This window comes from Schistocerca nitens, chromosome 6 (assembly GCF_023898315.1).
Source record: "Schistocerca nitens isolate TAMUIC-IGC-003100 chromosome 6, iqSchNite1.1, whole genome shotgun sequence".
Lineage (NCBI taxonomy): Eukaryota > Metazoa > Arthropoda > Insecta > Orthoptera > Acrididae > Schistocerca > Schistocerca nitens.
Genome location: NC_064619.1, coordinates 206,656,760 through 206,667,099, shown reverse-complemented (window position 1 = coordinate 206,667,099; position 10,340 = coordinate 206,656,760).

Genomic DNA, 10,340 nt, shown 5'->3' with positions numbered 1-10,340 from the left:
AAGTGTCGGAAAGTAAAGGCGATATTCATTTCAGCGTACCAACTGAGCTGCAGCCCCACGGGGCGGGTGATAAGGGAACTTCAGTGTCACAGCAACCACAGAACATTGGACAAGCACCTGACATCGTTTCAGGACACACTCAACGAAGTGCTTCATTTGTTGCTGCGTTACCAGAGACAAGATAGTTAATAACGTCTTTAGATTTTAGATATTATCTCAACTTCCTATTTCCGACGTTACTACTTATCCGCACTGTTTCTGATTTTGTATTATTTCTGTCCGATTGGAGTTGAAATGTTAAGTAGCCTTTAGGTCACAATTTACGATTCGAAATATTTCATAATCGAACCTTCCGTCATCCAGAGATACAGTTTGCAGCTTGCCTATGATTATGGTTGACTAATACACACGATATTAACAGCAATTAATAATAATTAAATGATTATGAATGATTGCGTTTTGTATATAGAGAACGGGAGGGTTGATCCTACAATTACTCTCAGACATTACGGCAACGAAAATGTCTGTGACTTTAATAGTTCGTCACCCAAAGATATTATAGCAAGGACTATTGTCCATTACTATACTTCGATACAGTCATTCGAACTTCGTACGCTTTTACCTTCACAAAGCTAAGTGGCCACTTCCATTCTTATATCCATTTTAACGTCCCTTCGTGTAGTCCACAAATCCTATTATCGGTTATTCAGCATGTAATAGAGCTTAATTCTGAGCGCTATTTTCTCTCGCTCACACAATTCCTCAGATATTCTTAGTCCGTGACCTTACGGGACTAATCTACCTAGACATCAGTATAAATTTCAACGTAAGTCTGTCCTGTATAAATTAACTATATTCATTTTTCTTGCAGTTTAACAGAAGTGCCCTGACCCCTTCCGAAGCATGTCACACGGAAATACCAGCCATATCGCACGCCGCCGCGACGTAGACTTATTCAGAGCGCAGAAAACAAGACAAGAAAGCAACCAATACTCGCGAATGGTTTATATAGTAGAATTTAGAAACAAAAGCAGCCGCGTGAATTCTATTTGACTTCCCTGAGGCGCTAATTTGCTGCGGCCGTTATTCTGATGAAAGATTATATATTGGTAATTTTAATTAAAACTTTTCAATGCTGTTAATTATTTCCGATATTATCGATCACCTCTCCCCATAATAAGAACAAGCCTGATAATATTGATCTCAAATAAAATGGCGGTTATAATTGCTCCTCAGCGGGCATTCACATATCAATAATGTGTGTATTTTTTTGGTATGAACTCAGTGATATGAAATGAGCAAAAGTCAATTTTGTTGTTTACTATTGTCATATTTATTCTCGCCTTATAGTCAATCAATTTTCACCTGTTATTCAACACTTTATTTTACCTATAGTTTATTGCTTAATGTTGTTTTAACTCAATTTTACAACTGTGACACATTTACATTTTATTATTGTTGTAAATATATTATTGTCAGTCAGTCATATTCAGTTTTCAGTTTTGAAACAAAATTCATTTAACTGTTGAGACCAGTATCGCAGAAACAAATGCTTAAGTTGTAAACCGTTAGTCTTAAGTTACAAATGATGATTGCTATTTTGCTCTTTTGCCTACTTGCTTGTTTGCTTTTTAACGTTTTACTTATTCTGTTTTTTCTTTCAATTTCGATCATATTTAACATTGTCTAGGTTCTTTTTCTGCAAACATTTTTCAAACTCTGTGTCGGTGGCATGATTAAAATCTGCTCGGATCCTAGCTCGTGTCCTAGCATGACAAAACCACTCCCTGCATAGTCTTTTCTCTGGTGTGTCTGTCTGTGTGTGTGTGTGTGTGTGTGTGTGTGTGTGTGTGTGTGTGTATGTGTGTGAGTGTGTGTGATGTAGGGTACCTACATTAGTCTCTTCATCACTACGCTTAACATTTAAATTGGTGTCCCCACGCCTGGCATCTCAATTCTGAGCGAAAAATGTAAACTGCATAAAAAAAGACCGAGCAGTTGGGTGTGTCTACAGTGGACACAACGTACATTATCCTTATTTCACTTCACATTTTTCTAAGATTTTGCATATTCAATACATCTACGTGCAATTTGGCAGTATATACATCCTTCCTTTCTCTCACCTGATGAATGAAAAGCGTGAATGAAAGTGTACTAGATAAATTTCAGTAGTTAGATCTGTGAGAGGGAAAGTAGTGTGCTACTGTGGCAAAATATCCAACAATATAAACCACGTACCAGGTAGCAAAGAGGTTTCTGTACGCCTTGAACGAAGCACTTGTATAGGATGGTACCACTCAACATGGCGCTCTCTGGACAATTCCAAAGGAACGGAACCTGTTGGAACCAAAACAGATCGCTCCTCAGTGTTCAGGGAGATACGAGACGAGCAACACCGACTAAGTATTAGTTTGCCTGTTCATAGTTAATTCAACATCTTATTTTTGTTAATTTCAGCTCCAGCCAAAATTAACGTCTCGCTCTCATCGCTCATTGCTCGTTGATTTGTATACGGAATTTTTCCTGCTACTTTCGGAACATTATAAGCAATTACACCTAACCACGCATGCAAGCTATTGTTTTTCTCCACGCTTGTTCAAACATGTTGACGCGTGATATATCTCCTCAGTTCCGTCTGATTTAGTTCGTTGCTGATCTCACGAGTATAGTATAACTGAACAGATTTCTGAACATCGCTAACTTCGATTTCAGTTCGTAATCTAGTCGTCACGTGTCTTTTTGTCTCAGGACGTAGAAAATACGGATCTGAAAGCCTTAAGTTCGCAGATCGTGTTTCATAGTAATGTATCCTGTCAAAATTTGCTTAGGTTTTATGAATTTACCACTCATTTTATGCACAATTTTTGTTTGTGACGACCAAGTTTTCCTGAATTGTGAGAATCGTTACATGTCTCGGGGTAAAACTTCCAAATTCGTTTCGAAATTTCGTCGATGGTGCGATTATTACCAGTTTACTTTTATAGATGAATTCTTGTTTACTGGCTTCGTGCACTCAAACCAAGGGAACGACTATTTGTCAACCACGCTCATGCTGGTGAAGTTTTTCTCCATTATATGTGTATATGTGTTGAAAAATTCCTCTGACCCTTCGATAATTAATAAGTAATGATAAATCGTGCTTGGATCTCCAAGACGCAGTTGTAAATGTAATTTTGTAAATCATCCGAGAGTGTTACGAAGAACACATATATTAGTTGTTTAGTTTATTAGTTTGTTCAGTTAAGTCTTGAGTAAATGTGATATTTCTACCAGAACATGTGCTTGCATATTCCCCGCAAACTTCCATTTTTACGTCCTACTGCTAACCATTATGCGGCAGACAAATACGGCCGCCGGCCGAAGTGGCCGTGCGGTTAAAGGCGCTGCAGTCTGGAACCGCAAGACCGCTACGGTCGCAGGTTCGAGTCCTGCCTCGGGCATGGATGTTTGTGATGTCCTTGGGTTAGTTGGGTTTGACTAGTTCTAAGTTCTAGGGGACTAATGACCTCAGCAGTTGAGTCCCATAGTGCTCAGAGCCATTTTGAACAAATACGGCCAAGTTATTTATTTAATATTTGTTCAAGTATCATAAATGTTAAGATCGAGCAACTCAGTTCTTTTAAACACGATAGGTTTTTCTTTTATGTATATCCAGATACCGTCTTCCCACGTTCCATGTTGATAGATATCTCATTTTTGTGGACGTCTTCATCACGCGCACCGATGCCCAACCAGATTATTCACGTATAGGTACACGTCAGCACGTGTAACGGAAAATGAAAGAGACATTCATATTGCACATCGGATGACGATTTCAGACAATGCAGCCTACGGAGTTCTGTTAGTCTATGTCGTTGGTTACTCCGTGATTCTCTTCATTACAAACAATAAATTTTTAGTGCATTCTTTCCTCGGTGCTACACATGAAGATCTGTTATTTCGCGAATGATAGATTCTTTTGATTTTTATTCCGGAATTACACGATTTCCATTTTTTATCCTGGCTGTAGTCTACAATCTGATTTCACCTATCCAAGCATGTGTTCAAACCGCCTCTGGTCTGAGAACAAATTTTCCTTTTACATGTAAGTTGTTTGAATATTATATACACGGGGAATAGCTTAAGTTTCACATTAGTTTACCTGTACAGAAAGAAGGGTGAGATTATAATGTGCGCTTTCGTTTTTGTTAGGGTGTCGAGATTACAATGTTATCCCAACGTTTGCCACAGCTGATGCAACATATCAATTCTCCTGCAGGAAATCGCATCAAGCAACGGTCTGGCTTAGCTCCTGCTCATGAAAGTGTCCATTCAACTCGCAAAGTGTTAAATTTTGCTTGTAATGAACTATTTCAATTTCATTTGATGACTGCTTCAACAGTTTCACCATTTCCTTGAGACCGGATGAACGGTGGTTTCTGTCGCATTATAACTGAGAATTCCGTATTATCAATGGCCAGCAATAATGTTTGAACGTTTCTGTGCCTCGAAATGTGGTATTACACCTCAAAGTCCGTGATAGTTCTCACGGAGAAATCTTGAACTATGCAACTTCATTCATGCTAGGGAAAGATTTGAACGTTGCACCGACGCACAAGTCTTTGACAGTAGTTGATTTTATTTGTGTTGAATAGGCTGTTTTTAAACTGCCTCCACATGCTGCCTGAAATGTTAGGAGAGAAGCGTGTCGTGTATTAACGGGGCATGATTGCCCAGTGATAGTACTGCAGGAACGGTTCGGGCTGCTTTGCATTACTCAGGGTGTTACCCGATTTTGTTATCATATTCGCGGACAACGACTATGGTAAGATTGTGTTGGATTAGCAGGATTATGTTCACATTAAGCAGTGTTTACTATCTAATCTGACTACTGCAGACACAGTTCACACACGGAAAAAAGAATTAAGGGGAGCCGGAGGTGGTCAAATCCAAAAAATTTCGATTTTTTTTTTGTACCGAACGTTAATTGGAACATTCCTCTTTAATGTAAACTTTGAATTATTGTTCTACTCGCCCTAGAAGTGGAGTTATTACCATTTTCCCCCACGCCTGCAGAGCAAATGGGCGGCCGCTGAATGCATCTAACACCCTCTCCTGACGTCCTGGCGAACTGCTTGGGATTTTCTCGGCCTGTTACGCATACAGCGCCTTATGTTACGCATACAGCGAGTGTGCAAGGGTTGGCTACATTGTTTTCTGTGACAAATGAAGCGCTAAGAACGCGGAACATCGTCTCTTTGCTGTTTACCGTTTCGGCTTCGAAGGCTCGAACAAACTTTGGGTTCAAGTAAGCTCAGTGATGGAAAGACAATATGAGGGAGAGGCAGGCTTACTGATGAGGTGATTGAACGTCTACAAAGATACTGTGGGTATGCTATAAGGCAAAATACTAGTAATGTTAGTGACGTGGCAGTGTGGGCATTGTTCCTTCGTACTGCCTCTTCCAATGAATACCCTCAACACAGCCTGTGCCCAAAAGATTCCTGGTGCAAAAAAAATGCAAAAAAGAACTATGATCACAAACATGGTTTGCCAGCAGCTGTGATAAATGCAATAAAACAAATTTTTCATGACTTAGCACAGCCAGAATTGTTACACAAATGTCTACACAGAAAGACGCAGAATCCTAATGAGAGCGTAAACAATTTGATTTGGAAAGTGATTCCTAAAAGGGTGTTTGTAAGCATAAAAACACTGCACTTTGGCATTTATGATGCAATAGCAACCTACAACCAAGGGAACAGTGTGAAGTGTGAAGTTCTGAAGGCATTAGGATTTACAGCTGGGGTGAACACTGTACGAGCACTAAGAAATATTGCCAGAGAAAGGATAAGAGGAGCAAAAAGAAGAGAAAGGCATATGAAGTATGATGGAACAACAGGCCAGAAAAGAAGACAGAAGAGGAAGCTTTTGGAGAATGAAGAAGAAGACCCTGATAATCCATCCTATAGTGCAGGAATGTATTGCGAAACTTTGATAGCCATTTCCCTTAAATTAGAATTTTTCGAATATTGAGAGGCACCCACTTGCCTTACTCATACTGTGGCATCAAGCAGTCAGGCCTGCAAGATGAGTGGCTTGCCAAGCGAGTGGATTCTTCCTTAATTTATCGAGTAACATGAATTCTCGTATCTTACTATTTAGTTACAAATTATCCTCCTGTGTGAATAATACGCAACGGAAACACGCATCTGACTATCAGTGATTTATAGAACTCTGACTGCACACTACGCATTGGCAATACCACATTTACTTTTTGTCTTTGATTTAACGGCTTTTATATAAATTCAGGACATTATGACAACATACAATTTAATGAAAAAGGCCACCAATCTCTTTCTATTCACTATCTGATTTATTCCTAAACACACAAATTCTACAACCTACAACAAAATCACATGAGAAATTCCGCCCAGTGGGCATGGCTTTACGTTAGTGAATCTCTATACTATGGTCTCGTAATCTATTTACCGCAACAGTGCACTCCCTGGATCGGGTGGTGGATCTTTTATTATACCTCACACTTCGCCTCTCACAATCATCCTCACGAAACTTTCCTCCAGATCGAGCGATACAGAAGGAACAGGCATACCCACAAATCTTTCGAAACTACCTTGCTACCCCCATGCAAAACACACATACCCAAATTACATGACATATACAACACAACAATATGAGATACAACACAAAGAACTGTTACAACATCATCACTTTCCGCTTCCCCACTTCAATCAATATCTATCCCAGTTTCACACGACACTGCCCCACTTTGTAATTCTACTTTCCTACTGTGAACTCTGGAGATAAACGCACGTCTTCCTGTGCAATGCAAGCCAAGTGGCGTTGCTGGAAAAACGGCCGACTCACCTTGATTCTCTCTCAGAGTTTAAATTTAGCGTCACACGGAATGATATTTCTTAAATACTTCAACTTATGATACACACGCTATTTCTTAAATATTTCAGCTTATTGTACACACGCTATTAATTCTTAAATATTTCAGCTTATTGTACACACGCTAGTATCTCAACTTATAACTACACGTGGGCACATTGTGACCGTTGGTTTACTACAATCCCCTTAAAATTACCTGCCTCATTTTGTAATTTTCCCCACAAAAGTTCCTGGGAAAGAGAAATGATTAGTTCTAACTACTCTTAAATATTCCAAATCCATACCATGCCTCCACACTTTCATTACGGAGCACAACAAAATAACAGGTCTTTACAGCAGAAGGTTCAGCGCCAGAGTGCTGAAACATGGCCGTATTCCGGTTCTCTCGCACCTCTGTCGAAGTGGGAGAAGCACCTTGCTACCTTATTGGTCAGCCACCCTTCAGACGCTCAAAGCTCTGGTAACTTCCATCTCTTTGGTCCCACCAAAGGTAGCCAAAGGATCGACTCAAAGATGATCATATATTCCCATTCACTATCTGTGGTTAGCAGACGACCATACATTCATTCATTTCACAGATCTCACCAAACTGGATGTAGGGATTTATTTTGAGGGAGTGCACATGTGATCAATTAAATAAATAAATTGTCATTCTTTCCCACACTGGTATCCGGCTTTGCTGTATTAATTGAAATTGAGTTACTTCTACACAAAAAATGTATTGTTCTGACAAGAATTTCGTACCTATTTTCAATGTTGGGCGGTACTGTACCCTTTCACCACCGGCTACCCATGCAGAAAAAAATGGCACGGTACTATCCTTGCAATGCGAGGGTAGTTCCGAACATTTTTTTAAGAAAACTGTATTAAAACAAACGTAGCAATTCATCAAAATAACCAGGAGGAGACCTTAGCCCCTGGTGACCTCAAGTAGACGACCAAATTATTGACAGTTGTTGCATTATTGTACTCTCCACAATCCGGAGTAACGTACACATACAAATATATAACAATCCACATGACAAATAAAACATCACATCATAGAAATGAAAAAATAATATTGAGATAAAAATTTGTTTTAGTTACTGGGATCTTCGTTATTTTTATGAGTAATCCAAATTTCAATAATTCTAAAACAAATAAAAAAAATACTAATTGTACTCATGAAATTTTAAATAGCTCACCGTCCAAACACAGAGCAAGTAATCTGACATTCATAAATTACGCTGTAAAAACCCTTACACAGCAAAGTCTAAATACAAAACAAAATCAACAAAAGAAAAAAAATTCGTACACTAGTTACACGTAGAATGTCAGGCTCCATACCATTACTCTAAAATATACCTCAAACCTACAGAGAAATAAAAACTGAGAAGAAAAAACAATGAAATATACCACAAGTTACATACTGGTTACGTAATATAGTTCGTCTAAGACATCATGTCATACCTCATTAACAATCATCACCTAAACAATTGCCACAGCTACTCGACAGTGAGTTTAACCTTATCCTATATCCATCAGTACAAATACCTGCTGCTGAGCTAGTCAGTCCATCAACTTTGATCAATACTCGCAATAAATAGTTAGCAATAAGTGCTTGAATCTACCAGTAGCTCTCTTATCTTACTCTACTGTTCATTTCTCTGTTGTCACACATATAGACGACAAGAACTTGCATTTCGACTAGCCTTCGTTACACTTTAATGTGAAATATCACCACTGTAATAATAAAAATAAGTGGCTTCAGTCAAAACACCAACAAGATTATTACTATGCACGACATCAAAATACATCAGTTAATTCCGATATTTGTTGTGCAATGCAAACTCTTGTCCCCTGTGACAATCTTACTGATCAATGCTACATGAACCGCTACGTTAGTATTACGCCACTGGCTTATAATTAAAGCATCATTGTACCAAATATTCTAATAAACATGCTACGTGAACTTGATAACCCAGAACAGACAAAAAACAAACACTAACTATTCTAAACACAAATATTAATAAAATACAATTACGCTTGCTGTCCCTTCAGGAATGAAACATATAAAAAAACATTTACACAATTACAAATACATTATTCCCTATCTTGCGAGTCACACGGAAACATTTCATTCTGTGATTTTCTTGAGGTCAAAAAGTTGCTGATAGTTTTCCTAGAACCACTGTCTCGGTGTCAAAGCTCTCCCATGGTTACCCGGACGAAAGTCTTTGAGTCACTCAATTCGGCATTTTGAACACGCACTGAACAGTAAACTGTATCTCTCATTAAACACAAATGTCATAGTCACTCTCAGAGTACCATCCACACGAATCTGTTCGTCCAAAAAATGGCCCTACAACTACTATTACCCACGGTTCTGTCCTTTCAGTTCATGGTGTAATTAAAAGTCGTAAGTTTCAACAAACAGCACATATTCCCGCGCCAATTCAAGAAATGTCTCCTACTACAGACGCAAATGTCAATGTCCCACTCTAGTTTCTTGCCTTCATACAATAATTGTTCACCAAACGACAACTGTCCTCTTTAAGTATATCAAGCGTCCCACATGCAATTCACAAAGCACACTTAACAAGTCACTGCCAAAAGTTTATGGATCCCACCGTTCAGTGGTCAAGACAAAACAAAACGATCGTCCTGTTTGCTAAAGACAAAATCTTTTCCACCACTCACAACGTGGAAACACCAGTCCTTCACTTTCCACATTATGGAAAGTCGCAGTCATTTTGTTTCACTGCTCCACAGTCCAGTACAAGTTAATAGCTGCTGGTAAAAAATGCTCGCCGGGCTCTGCTGCGCTCCGTCCATTCTGCCGTGGCGCCGCTGCGCGCGCTGTTGAGCAGAAGAAACCACCTGCTGTTGCCTCCGCGGGATACCTTCCCCAGTCATAAGGGTGGCGGAACTCATGAATGGCCAGTGATACGTGCGTGTCGCCCGAGGCCGTTGACCTGCTGTAGCGGGCACGTGGAGTGTACTTCGTCCGACAGTGGAGTGGGGAGTGCCGCGGCTGTGTTGCCTGTCGCCATGGCGACGTCAGCTCGGCCCGTTAGCGGTATGGGCGTTACGACACCCAATTAGCCAGATCTTCCGTGCATCTCGCAACATTACAGACAAAAGGATATTCTTACATTATTTAAATACTCATTGATTACATGTATGATCTATTAGATACATTGGTAATAAAAGAACCTTTGTTCTAAAAAGAACACAAAATTATACACCCTAGTTTTCTACACAGACAACATACATTTATCTATCCCTTTTCTATAGACAGCCCACACTCGCGCTATTCATTGTACCTGTCGTCCCTCATACAAAACATGAAGGTGTAAAATAAAGAACAAAATGAATAAGAAACAATCTATACAACTCATAATTACAATACAAAATAGTAAACTACTCTAACATCCTATCACAGTGAAAATATTAGAAACTGTTGA